Consider the following 12,788-nt stretch of genomic DNA (forward strand, 5'->3'; position numbering starts at 1 on the left):
TATATCGTTAATTTAACTAAACCAAAATCAAGTTGAAATAACACTGTTTTGCAATTTTGACACACGCAATAGTTAAAAATAACAATAGTGGTTTTAATGTTATCCCTTAATATTTATAACAGTGCAATTCAATCTCTCTTTTCGCGCCGAATTACTACCGCAGATATCGGACAAGTCAAATCGACGTTCCGGTCGAAATTGTACGCCTGTAATAAAATAATCTCTTTCGAAAAAAATCCTGGAAAAGGATAGCGGCCGCCGGCAAACGCAAACGCGAAACGCTCTCGTAAAACGCCTACTCGCGGCAGGTCAGGTGCACATCGGGAGAATCGAAAGGGGCGCCCACGCTAATTGTAAGAGGGAAACGACATATCTCGAAGGGGCGCGGCGGCGAGGGCGAGTGTCCAGCCTTGTTTCGACGCCGACGCGGCAGGCACGCGAGGAATGCCGCGAGCGGGCGAATTACGCTAAAACCGTGGGCCGGATGACTGGCCGGCCGGAGTAGCGTAACGAGCGAGCGTCGCGTTGCATTCTTTTCGCCTTTTTTAGCGTCCGGGCTCGTCCGCGACGCTACACGGCACGGCGCCGCGTCACGTACAGTTTGCCGCATCATTATCGTCGTAAACGTCTCCCGCGCCCGCCCTTAATTATCGCCCCGATATGCGGCGGCTTCATTCGATCCCGCGCCCGCCGCGAGATCGCTCCTTTCGCGAGACGAGAAATGCGATTCCCGATGATGGGCGAATGCAAATAAAATCATCGCGGCGGACGCCCGAAGCGAGAACGTCGAGATAAACACGTGTTCGCCTTGATTCGCCATGTGAAAGTCATCTCTGAGAAATTTATTAAAGTCCTTAAAAAACATGATTTTCAAACAGCATACTCTTTGTTCCCATTTATTAAAACAAACAAACAAACAAACAAACAAACTGGAAAAGACAGACTTGACTCTCGATGTCTCACTGTGACGTAGGGTATAAAATTTCTTGTCAAAAAAGCAATAAAAGGAAATTAAAGGGCTCAGAGCCACAACTAGGTGTTCGTGTCGATGTATTTAATATGAATTAAAGTTCACAGACGTTTCGGTCTGTATTTAGACCATCTTCGGTGCAGTTCGCATAATTACAAACGAAAAGGTAATCAAAAATTGCAGAAGCATGCAAAAACGCATTATTTGCAGTCTAACGCAATCTTTTAAAACGCAAAGGTTCCTTCCGCGTAGGCGCGTCAAAAATTAAAAGTGAAAGTCACTATACTAGTATATATCACTATATAAATATTCTTTATAACAAGACATGTTGTAAATTATCACTATGATGTTAATAACAGTCGAGGGGCACGTATTATATATTTTAGAATTAAGATTCTTAAAATTTTGTGAGGCGACTTAGGCAGGTATTCATAGTCGGTTCTTACATTTAAGTGTTATATTTAAATGCATTAAGTACAAGCTCAAGATGTCACGAATCAATCACGGAGCCATATTAGCATCTTAAGACATTACCTAAGACGATCTTGAAATAAGATCCGACTATGAATACCGGCCTTAATTGCTTTCCCTTTGCTCATCGCACACTTGGCCGTGGCTTATTTTTCAAAGCGCCTTAGCCACGCGAGGAGAAGCTCGCATGTCGTTTCATTTATACGAAAATTGGAAACTGCTGTTATTACTGTCAATGGTCACGTCTCGTATTCGCGATACGCCGCGGGAATGATAAGACAACGAAGTCGAAGGTTTTCCATTCGCGAAATGAGAGAAGGAAATGCACGGCCACTTCCTCGAGATAACTCCCTGTGGATGATAATGCGTCAGTTTGTCCGTCATCGCTTTGCGTAACAGTGCTGCTTCAAATAAAGAATAACGAAAGTTTTTCAGTTTCCGTTTTCTCAAGGCCTTCAGTTTGTCGATATCACGTCCTCTGGAACGATTTAGTGAGTATGAACTTCACTTACTTTTTATCAGTTAATCCCAATTTTTATCTCTAGTTCGAATATTTTGTAGACTATGAAAATTGGCAGAATTTTGCTATAATATTTCCTCTCGAAAATTAAATATTTTTGTACATTCAATTTTTAAATACTCATCTCCCTAACGGCGCATGTAAATTATGAGAATGTTCGGGGAATGTCGCAAAAGTATAGAGAATATTATAGCGATGTTCTCAGCTAATTAGCCCGAATTAAAAGTATATATTCAGTACATTCACGATACCATGTGCCGTTAGGGCTTACGCTCGTCGGAGAGCTTGGAGATTATTTAATTCATCTATCACCGCGTCTCGCTGAAGATGGCTCAAAGCGGAGGCGAAACGTACGATTTATAATTTGTATTAAATTATTAATTAAATGTTACGTTAACTCACGCACCACTATATACATATAACCGCGTTTGACTCTCAAAGCCCACTTCTCCTTGTTACTCTCTAATTAAAAAAAATAATGATTGCACGGCCAATGCTTTGGTTTTATAGTTTCACCGAAACAATCGGCAAAATAGGAAGAAAAGAAGGAAAAAGGAAAGAATAAACATGCGCCGATAAGCTTGATCATCTTTCGCCGAGCAGCTTTCCCAAGTGGAGAGAATTTTTCTCTCTCTGCCGCGCTTCCTTTCCTTTTTCTTTTCCGCATCGCGTAAACTATCCGAGGAATTTATTTTCGTCGACCTGGCGATCGATGTGCCGCGCAAAATTGCAAATCGTAAAGCCGTGTACGTGCGCATTTTCCCAGCAGCCGCGGGGGCGAACGAGCGTATATAGCCGTGCGCTCCTCGCGTCTCCTGCCCGCGATAAGATAGAGCGCCGGTGTAGTAACACGATTACGTAGCGCGCACTACGTACGGTACTCACGCGAGAGCCTAAGGTCTCTCTCTCTCTCTCTCTCTCTCTCTCGCTCTCTCTCTCTCTCTTTCTCTCTGTCCCTGGAAGGAGGCCGCGGCATGACCAAATTTGGTGCGGCCTCTCGCTCTCCCGCTCCTCGGACACTTGCCGGAGAGGAAGTTCGGCGTTTTTAACCCGCCGCACACGTGCGGGACGGAGCGCGGTCCAGATGGAGCGCATTCACTGGGACGCAGCGACCGGCACCCAGCGTTCATTTTCCACCGATGTAGATTAACTTTAATCTACCGTCTAACTTACCCCTTCTATTTTTCTCCAGTTTCTAGGAATTAGAAAAGAGGATAAAGAGTGTAAATTAAACCGAGATTAAAGTTAATCTGTACACACACAGAAAAAAAAGAAGCATACTCATATAATCTTACGCAACAATCTATAATCTTGAAAATGAGATTACACTGCGCCAAGCTAAGAAAACTTGCTTGAATGAAATCGTTTGTATACCTATGTGTAGTTCAACCAAGAAAATAAAAGTTAAAATAAAAAGTTGAAATTTTTATAAGAAGATTATTGTACATATATGTATTCGAGTATTCGAGTATATAATATGTATATAAGTTTTTATTTGACACTTGAATTTTTTTCTGTGCAGATAGAAGTGGACAAACGACCCGACGCTTTTTTATTCGCGCGGTATGCCTACGTTATTATTAATAACGTAGATATTATTAATAACGTTGCACCCGCACGATCGACGTTTTATTTATCGAGAGAAAGAGAGAGCGAGCGAACGAGAGATAAGGCAGAGAAAGAGAGTGGGAGAGAATTTACATTTCAACTGTGAAGCGAAGGAGGAATTCCACGCTGAGAATTGCTGAGAATTCGTCGCGAGGCTACGCGCGGCTCGTCGCAAGGTTGCGAAACGCTCTCGCGGCTCGCGGCGCGGGCGTAATCGTTATTTTTTGCGGAAGGACAAGCGCGGTCGATTGTTCAACGCCGCGCCGACGACGGATTCATACGTGGCGTTCTTATATACTTAGAACAGTCCCCGCTTTCCCGCGGGTTATGGATTTTGGTGGCGGTATTTTTAGAGTGACGCGCGGTTTGTTTGGTTCGGGTTATTTGCATCGGGACCGCAGGGCTGTGCGCGTCGCGCGCGACGCCACGTCCACCGCCCACGTGGAATCGACGAGCGCAAGTGCAATGAGCGCGAGTCGCGTCATATAAAACGTACCGAACGTAATCTTTTTCTTACGGAAGATAGGATTGTGTACCTTAACCGGGCCTCACGATTATAGATTTTTCAAATCAACGAGTGAGAAACGTCTCGGGAATTCAAAGCGGAAACGCACCTTTACTTTTTATTTGTCATTTTACCGTTTGGAAACGCTTGGAAACGCACTAGGCCCCGGAAAAGCGTAACCCGAAATCAGCACAGAGAAATCGTGGCTCTTTCGAGACGTCACGCGGAAAACTCGGAAAAATTGAAAAAATCGAGCATCAGGAATGCCTCAACCAGAACAATGTAGAATATCCCTTCGCTCAGTCCGTGCTGCCCACGATTCGCACACGCATCTTTTTACCTACTTTTGTCGGATTTCTAGCGAAGGGGCGCCGCGGCGCCCTCGCGTTCCCACGCTTCGGCCGGCCCTGGCCGCCGCCGCCGCCGTACGTCGCCGCCGCTACCGCCGTCGCCGCCGTCGCCGCTGGACGACAGGAACGGCGGAACCGGGAACGGCGGAGTCGCGAGAGTGTTGTCGGACGTAGTGCCCGTGTGCCTCGAAGTGATAAATTGATTTCGTCCGACGGGAGAGACGGCACCGGCGCGCATCTATGGATATTCCTCGCGGTGAGTAGCGGCGCGACGCGCCCGGCCCCGAATTCGTCCGGCGTGCGATTAAAACGCGCGGCCACGCGGCCGCCGAATATTGATTTTCCCGTTCGGCGTTTCCCGACGACGGCACGGAATGGGCGTGCTGCTGCTGCTGCCCGCTTACCGCTGCCGCTCGCCCGCGCCGTCCGTCGTCCGTTCGTACGTCGAATCCGGCGGCCCCCTTCGGATTCTCCCCCCCCCGTTCCCGCGTGTTTTATCCAGCGTCGCGGTCGCCCGTGTCGCGCGTCCCTCGACGTGGACCCGCCGCCGTCGGCTCGGGTAAATAATCGTCGGAGCGGAGCCTTAACCTCAAAGGAGCGACACCTCGGACGTCGGAGCCGTGCGCGCACGGTACAGCGATACTGGACGATCCAACGGGTGGCTCCCGAAATAGAGATGATTCGCGAGACGGCGACTGACAGGTTGGTCCGCCGCGACGACGACGACGACGATTCGTGCGTGTGACGCGATAGTGCGCGCGCGCGCGCGGAGGACAGGGGCGGCCGCCTTCTTATTGATATCCACGCTCCGGTGGTTTTCGTTCGGTTAAACGCGCGACGTGCCAAAACAATAGGATCCCCGGAAAATCAATAGGGTAGGCCGTGCGAGAGATTAAACAGAGAAACCCGACGTCGTCCACGTTCGACGTTTTGCCGCTGCCGCTGCCGGAGGCTGACGTCGTCGTCGCGACGCCGGATCTCCTCCCGGGACTGTTTCCCCGATCCGCCCACGTGTCGCGCGACCCCGGCTGATGGGGCTTTTCGGATTCCTTAACGGTCGATCCGGATGCCCGATTTCACCGCGATCTCTCGCGAGACACGAGGATTCGTCGTTAATGGCCCACTTTTATGGAACATCGGATTGCGGATAAAATGGTTTCGGCCTTCCTCGAAGCTCCTCGGGGTTTAATCCCGATTGGACATACTTCGATTCGTTTTCTGTTTATTGTTTAATGACCTGTTTCAGCTTATACTTATACTTACGAAGCATAAAATATTATCAAATTAATGATTCCACCGTGAGAGATTCGCTAAAAGAGTAGATGACCGAAAAAGACGGATCGGTGAAGTTAATCGACTTCCGGAAATGAGGAGTCATTCAATTAGTTTGAAAATTAGCGATGAATCATCTTATATACAGTCTTTTATAGCGAATCCCGCAGTAGAATTTTCTCCCACGAGACAGAAGAAACCGGGACACTTTGCATACGCGGTATATTTGACTAGACTTGTTCTTACGTTCTCACCACGTTCGTCAAAAACCAGTTTTCATTTCTACAGATCACATTTGACGCGACGATTCCAACAGCGATCTCTCCATCGCGTTGATTAATTGTCTTCTCATTCACCGGGTGTCTCTTAATGACGCCGATGGCTTTCCGATCCTCGCGGCGGTAACAATAGCTGTTGATTGTCATTATCGCGTGACGTAACGCCGACGGCTTTTTCGGAGATGCGAAGGATGCGTGGTACAGTGACCGACGGTAAAAGAATAATTTTATTTACATCGCACACAACGCCCGATATACGACATAATTGGATGCTTGGGCTCCGCGGAATGATAGCAGTCACAAACCCCAATTTACGGGTTCATTATGCGTGACATACGAACACCCAATTATCCAAACGCCGCCGCGCGCCGCTCCCACCCGCTCGATGTGGAGCACGTTTTCGCGTCTTAATGGGAGTAAGGCTAATCAAAATTATACCTCCCGCAATCAGTGCGCTAGTCAATCTATGATCGCAGCGAGAGGATTATTACGGGCGAGCACGCGAGGATCGTCAGCAAAAATGTAAGAAAACAATATTAAGACGCACCGAGGAAGTAAGTACAGGTATGCACGTGTATCAAAATGTCGATGAGAATAATTTTAATTTCGCGAGAAGGAAAAGAGAGTTTAAAGGCATGACAATTGATATCGCAGTTTTTGATACGCCCAACAATCGATAGCTCGCGAGACTTTCGATCGGTACAAGTGAAACATGTTTCCACGCTCAATATATCCGAATTCGAATATCTGTGGAAGTTTCGACGAGCGATGTATACATTTAAATGAAAATATCACAACATCAAAGAGTTGTTGGAAAAATAATAAATAAAGATATCTGTATTTTTTCCGATTTCATGTAATATTTTCTGATACATGAATTTATATAGCTCATCAGTACGTGCGTTTGTTAAACGAATATATAAAAATTCGTCATCACTGGCGTTTATCAAGAGACATGGAAATGCCTCGCGCCAATATACTTTTAAAATACGTTCTTTTATGAACGAGACGCTACAAAAGGTTTTTCTAGAAATAAACTATTCTTCTTCTTATAAATCAACGTTCTCGAAAGGTGCAGATATTGAAGGAGAATACAGATTTTGCTGATTACACGAGATATTTTACTGTCGGCAACTGTCACTACTGAAAATCTATGATATACGTGACGCAAAATATAGAAAAATATAGATTTTCAGTACTGACAGTGAATATCAGAATCCAACCAATGTAACACATGGCGCGCGCATAATTAACAGACACGTGCGAGTACGCGCGTGTCATTCGTCTATAGAAATAGTAGGCACACGAAACTGCGTATATGATCCATCGATATATGCTAATACGCGCGAACAGCAAGTTTTCTCATCAGTTCATGCAAAATTGTGCGAAACTTTACGTTACATAAATTGCAAGCGAAGGATTATCCCTTATTATAAACTTCTCGCCTTTTTTCCTCTCGGATATAAAATTGAAGTTACACGTGGCGGTACACAGAGATCGAAATTGACTTTTTAATACGCGATTGATCGTTTACCAATAATTATTGAATGCGATGATAATAAAGAATATCTTAACTAGATCATTTTATATACATACATAGGTATACGAGCGGAAAGATCTTGCCTCGATTTTATTTTAATTACATCTGAGAACTTGGTTTTCGAAAAACTTTTCCCTCCAATTAATCACAACCGGGAAGCCGTTAAATATCTCGGACGTTTTAATTCAGGAAAATTCGATTCCGCATTATTCGAGGAGCCTAAAAGGAAAGTCGGGGGTCTAAAATTTTGGTAGCGGGTCTCGTACCTGTTTGAACGCTCGGTGCCAAACAATCGTTTTCACGCGCGACGTAGTCATCGTCCTTTATTTTGTGAAAATAGTGATGGCAGATTTCCATGGGTCTACCGAGAAGCGTCGGAGACGTGGGCGGTGAGTGGGGATGAGACAAAGCCTATCCGTCGCCCATGAATTCACGACGGACGACGCTCGGATTACGCGTTGCCATTTGCGACAAAGCCCGGTAAAAACGGAAGGTACAGTTCCGGTATATAAGCCCGCGGGTATATTAATAGCCCGGAGAGCGTCGACGTGTACGTCCGGTGCGTGTGTGTACGTCAGCGCGCTGGACGACTCAAAATTAGTAGCAGGCCTCCGACACACACACACACGCACACGCACACGCACCGCGGCCTTTTTCCTCGAAGATCGTAATGGAGCGCGAAGAAGACGACCGACTTATGCGTGCTCGTGACGATGACGCATAAGTCGCGTGAAACTCGTGGCGTCATCGCCGCGAGAGGAAGAAAGAGAGAGAGAGAGAGAGAGAGAGAAGGGGGAAGGAGGAAAGAGAGATTGTGCATGTGCACCCCGCGGGTGCTGCGCTCCGGAGCGCGCACATTGATAATAGCCAGCCTGAAGGCCGCACATGTGCGCGAAACGCGTACGCGGATCCTGAATGGATGGTATTAGATCACAATTGTGTCATTGATTTAAAAGCGCGGCTCAAGTCACTCCTTGTTGGAAAAAAAATGAGAAAACGCGGCGAGATTCGTGATTCGCGTGGAAAACCTCGCGAATTAAAAATTTCCTAACGGCGACGATTACGGGATCTTTTTTTTACGGTTATTTTCTCAATAATTAAAATTGAAATTAGCGCGTAGGTATTTGTACGGATTTTTTTTTGGCCGCAGCTGAGAGCTAGAGCTCTGATGCGTATTGTTTCGTAATTCTTCGCCGATCGATCGTCGGCGCGATCCTGGCCTTCTCCCGTTCGAATCCAGATGTAGCACGGATTGACGGGAGACAAAGCTGCGGCGGGCATCGACTGCCTCCGGAGTGGATTCCCTACACGGGAAAGAGTATCTGTTATTTGTCCCGCGTTAGGGTTGCACTCCTTCAGCACGTACAGCCACTGGCTGGCAGCCACTCGCGACGATGTTATTGAATTTCTTAGGATGGTATACAACGCCAGACGCGTCGCTCGTTCCAGTTTTCCAGATATCGAAAACAACGATGGTCGAGGCTATTTAATCGACAATCGATCGAGGATACTTTATCAATAGCGCGAATACGGAAACTTTTACGTAAAGAAACAGTTACAAATGCTTATTTTATTAAATCGCGAAATATGTGTCTCGCGGGGGCTCGGGGCCTTGGCCCGTTTATCAGCCGGACTCACACGCCGGTGTTCGCGAATTCAGCATCCATGAACGAATCGGGCCGAATCTCTCTCTATCCCTCTCTCTCTCGGGTGTCACGCGCCGCGTGTCGTAAATCCGCCGACGTTACACGCGCGCTTAGTATCGTTATTACCACCTGTCCTTCGATACATCTTATTCCCCGTTTTTCCTCCGAGTGGATCGTTCATTCGAGCCGAAACCGCCTCTCCGCCCCCCACCCATCCCTTCGTCCGTCCATCCGTCACATTTAATCCGAGACCACCCTTGTTTGCGTGGTTTTCGGTTACAACGCGCGTCTAATGGATTATCCTTACATTCCGCCCTAAGACACCTTCCATCTCGTGTCATCGGCTCGAATGGACGCGCACGCGCGAAGCATATAAAAATAACAACGATTCCGATATTTACCGAACTTATTAAGAGATTTTACCGCGACCGGTCGGCGCGCGGGACAAAGATCGTCGGAGGGAGGAGCAGGATATTGTAGCGGGGTGTATATATCGACGCGGCCATTCCGCCCTTTTACGCGCGTGTCAACGTGTTCCCAGGATGAGACGGAGATTGTCGAGAATAATCCGATACTTTGATACACACTCTCCAGTATGCGATATCCGCGAATTCGCACGAAAATGCGAATTTATAAAATTCGAAATTTGTCGCGCAATTTTCACAGAATTCGTCTCATTTAAACGCAGCAGGCTTTTTTTTAGAATCACGATGCATTTAGCAGTCAAATCGAATTAATTTCGCTGATAAACGAGGGTTTGTCGTTTATAGGATTTCTGATAATTAAAATTGCGCGAGTACCGTTCGAAAAGGGAACACACTGTCATTTAGTAGATTCTTTTACGTCTTGTTGCATTGTAAATTCAGATCGCGTCATCTTTCGCACGACCGAACCACTCGTCGCGAACGTGCCAAGTCATTAGAGCGAACGAGGATGTTTCCCGAATCGATGAGCGCGAGGACAAGACGACTCATTGGATTTATACGACCGTTATGATCCTCCGCATAACCCTACGTGTGCAACAACCCCATTACAGGGATTATACGTTATGACTGGCACAATGCCGCAACTTTATTAGTTGCCTCTCGCGCTCTCATTTTTACGACGATCGAGATATTTTATTGCGCATTATTCGCGACGGTGGTGTATCGCGCCAAATCGCGTTTGTTAGGTAACGAGCGAACTGAAGGACACACACCTCTTTCTCTCTCTTCTCACTCTTGTATTTAAGAAAGAAATTTAAAAATGTTCTTTATTAGATGCACTTCTTTGTCGTTTACTCGAAGAGTTACGTTTTTTCATCGATGAAATAATCAAAATAACGTATCGCGTATTTCATTCCGCGTAATCTTGATTCCGAGATCTTGATAAATATACACGGTATCGTTTAATTACTTAAATGAATATTTATATTTTAGCTGAAACAGCCGCGCGCTGATCCGTCTATGACAAGATGAAAAATATCGCGTCGATGGTTAACTGCAGCTTTCGCGACATCTCCAAAACAAATTTGTCACCCCGCAGTTTTGTACACTCGAAAATTCGACCGTGGGCCATTGAATTTTACCACGTAGCCACGTATATAGCTCGCGTTTATGCCGCGACCGGGGGTTAATGGATTAGCGAGCGGAGACACCCGCGTAACTAAGAAAGTACATTTGAGGCGAGAAGTTCCCGGCGGAGAGATTAGGAGCGATACAATAAATTCGTAACAAGCCGCAACTCAATTTCTGCTTGCCGTCCTTAAATTGTTATATTTCGTTCTCGTTGCCGTAATGCGATACCCATTCTGCCTCCACCGACGCCGACGTCGTCGTCGTATAGTCGTAATCGTGTGTTCGTAACGTGCCTCATAATTTAAGACGACGACTGCATAACAAGCGTCCGCACTTGTTTAATTGCATATCGTTCTCCCCTGCGCGCACGGTAATTGACGCAATGGTTAATTTCAAACAACCGATATCTCTCTCTCTCTCTCTCTCTCTCTCTCTCTCTCTCTCTCCCCCCGCCTCCCTTTTCCCTCTATTATACGCGGATGCTGGCTGCAAGAATTCCAACGCTGCGCGAATTGCATCGACGCGGCACGCGCGGAGACCGCGTCTCGCATTTAATAATCCGCAGCGAAGAAATTTCGTCCCGATTCGGCTCGATTAATTAGCCATTGTCGATCCCGGTCGACGGTCCGCCTCCACACGTCCTGTAGATGCGATCAACGTCGCCTAATCGCCGGTGTATGCGGCCGCAATCGAGCGGCATTATCGCCGCGGCGATTTCGCCGCTGCGAAATTACAGGGATTATACTGCCTATATGCGCGGTCGCGGGTCGCAGGACACGCTATGTCACGGTTATTGACAGGTCGTTGGCTGTCTCGCAGTTTCGTCCGTTACGCGAGAGACCAGCGGGAGAGACGAGTCATTCGGCACCGGCGCTCTTGCTTAGTTTACATCGAAATTAGAAACACGGCGGTAGATTTTGGGGAGGGGGGGCGCGCTCTTTAACTTGGAAAAACGATTTATTTTGACGAAGGCCACACCGTTATCGAAATTAAACGGCGACTTGTTTGCGATGCGTGGAGCAAATTTAGCGGATGAGCACATCGAGGCAATTTATTCATTAAGGAGCGGGACTTATCGTTAATCAATCGGTGAATCAGCGGGGAAATATTTCACATGTTTCGTTTCGGAGCTTCTCTTAACGCGCTATCGCTCTTTAAAAAGAGACGCGATTTTTTATCGATGTCACCGGAGGATTTCTATAACAAGTGTTAAAAGATCGGACGCCGATTTATCTTCATACGGGACCTTTTAATTAAAGACGCGCAACGACTGAAAGCGTTGTTCAAGGCGCTCAAGATGTCAACAACGATCCATCTTGTCCTGCCTCTGCGGGGAGGGGGGGGCGACGTGATAAACTCCCATCGGGCGAATACGGCCCAGATATAGACGATTTCACGGGGCCCACTTGACGCATATGCCACACCCTCGAATCGTCGCCGGAGACGAGTGACCTCGCCTTTCCGCACTCCCCGGAGCCCCCCCGAAGTCGAGAGAACGGATTCCAGTTCCGCTTCTGATGCGCATCTAAACATCCCTGCCAGCGCCCCGCGCTCTCCAACGCCGTCTACCTATTCACCCACCCCCTTCCTGCCGCACAGAATGTCCGTATACGCACGGCGGTTAAGGGTAGCGCGCCGGTGACGAGAGAGACAGGGGTGGCCTCTGTACGCGTGTGTGAAATAGAATCTCGAACTCTCATTGCGCGCGTACATATACGTGTATTACCGTGTGTACGGGCCGGGAGGAGGAAAGGGGGGCAAGGAGGAGAGTTACGCTGAAGGAAGGGTAAGGGACACAGGGGGGTAAGTCGGGGACGAGAGGGTGCACGCGGATGTGTGCGTGGGTACATGCAGCCAGCATCAGTGGAGCGTCTCGGCGTTGAAGGCGCCAAAGCGTCGCGGCGCCACCCTCGGCGCCCGCCATAACGCCGCCAGCACTCACCCCCTTTCTGACTTTCTCTCTCCCTCCCCGTCCTTCTCTTTCTCTACCTCCGTGTGTCGCTCTATCTCTCCGCGTTTCCATTCGTTCTCCACCATCGGCGTCTCGCTTCCTCCGTCTTCCACCAACGCAG

The 12,788-nt window shown here is 47.6% G+C and overlaps 1 protein-coding gene across 1 annotated transcript in view; it reads left to right on the plus strand.

Moving 5' to 3' along the window:
- The first annotated feature begins 4,387 nt into the window (after positions 1 to 4,387).
- Positions 4,388 to 12,788, plus strand: part of Rhea (Talin_middle and talin-RS domain-containing protein rhea) — a 42,467-nt gene continuing 34,066 nt past the window's right edge. Inside the window, exon 1 of the mRNA XM_077413039.1 lies at positions 4,388 to 4,680. The gene's annotated coding sequence lies outside the window, so the exon portion shown is untranslated. The remainder of the gene's footprint in view (positions 4,681 to 12,788) is intronic.

This window comes from Temnothorax americanus, unplaced genomic scaffold (assembly GCF_048541705.1).
Source record: "Temnothorax americanus isolate GAGA-0224 unplaced genomic scaffold, ASM4854170v1 Scaffold32, whole genome shotgun sequence".
NCBI classification, from domain to species: domain Eukaryota; kingdom Metazoa; phylum Arthropoda; class Insecta; order Hymenoptera; family Formicidae; genus Temnothorax; species Temnothorax americanus.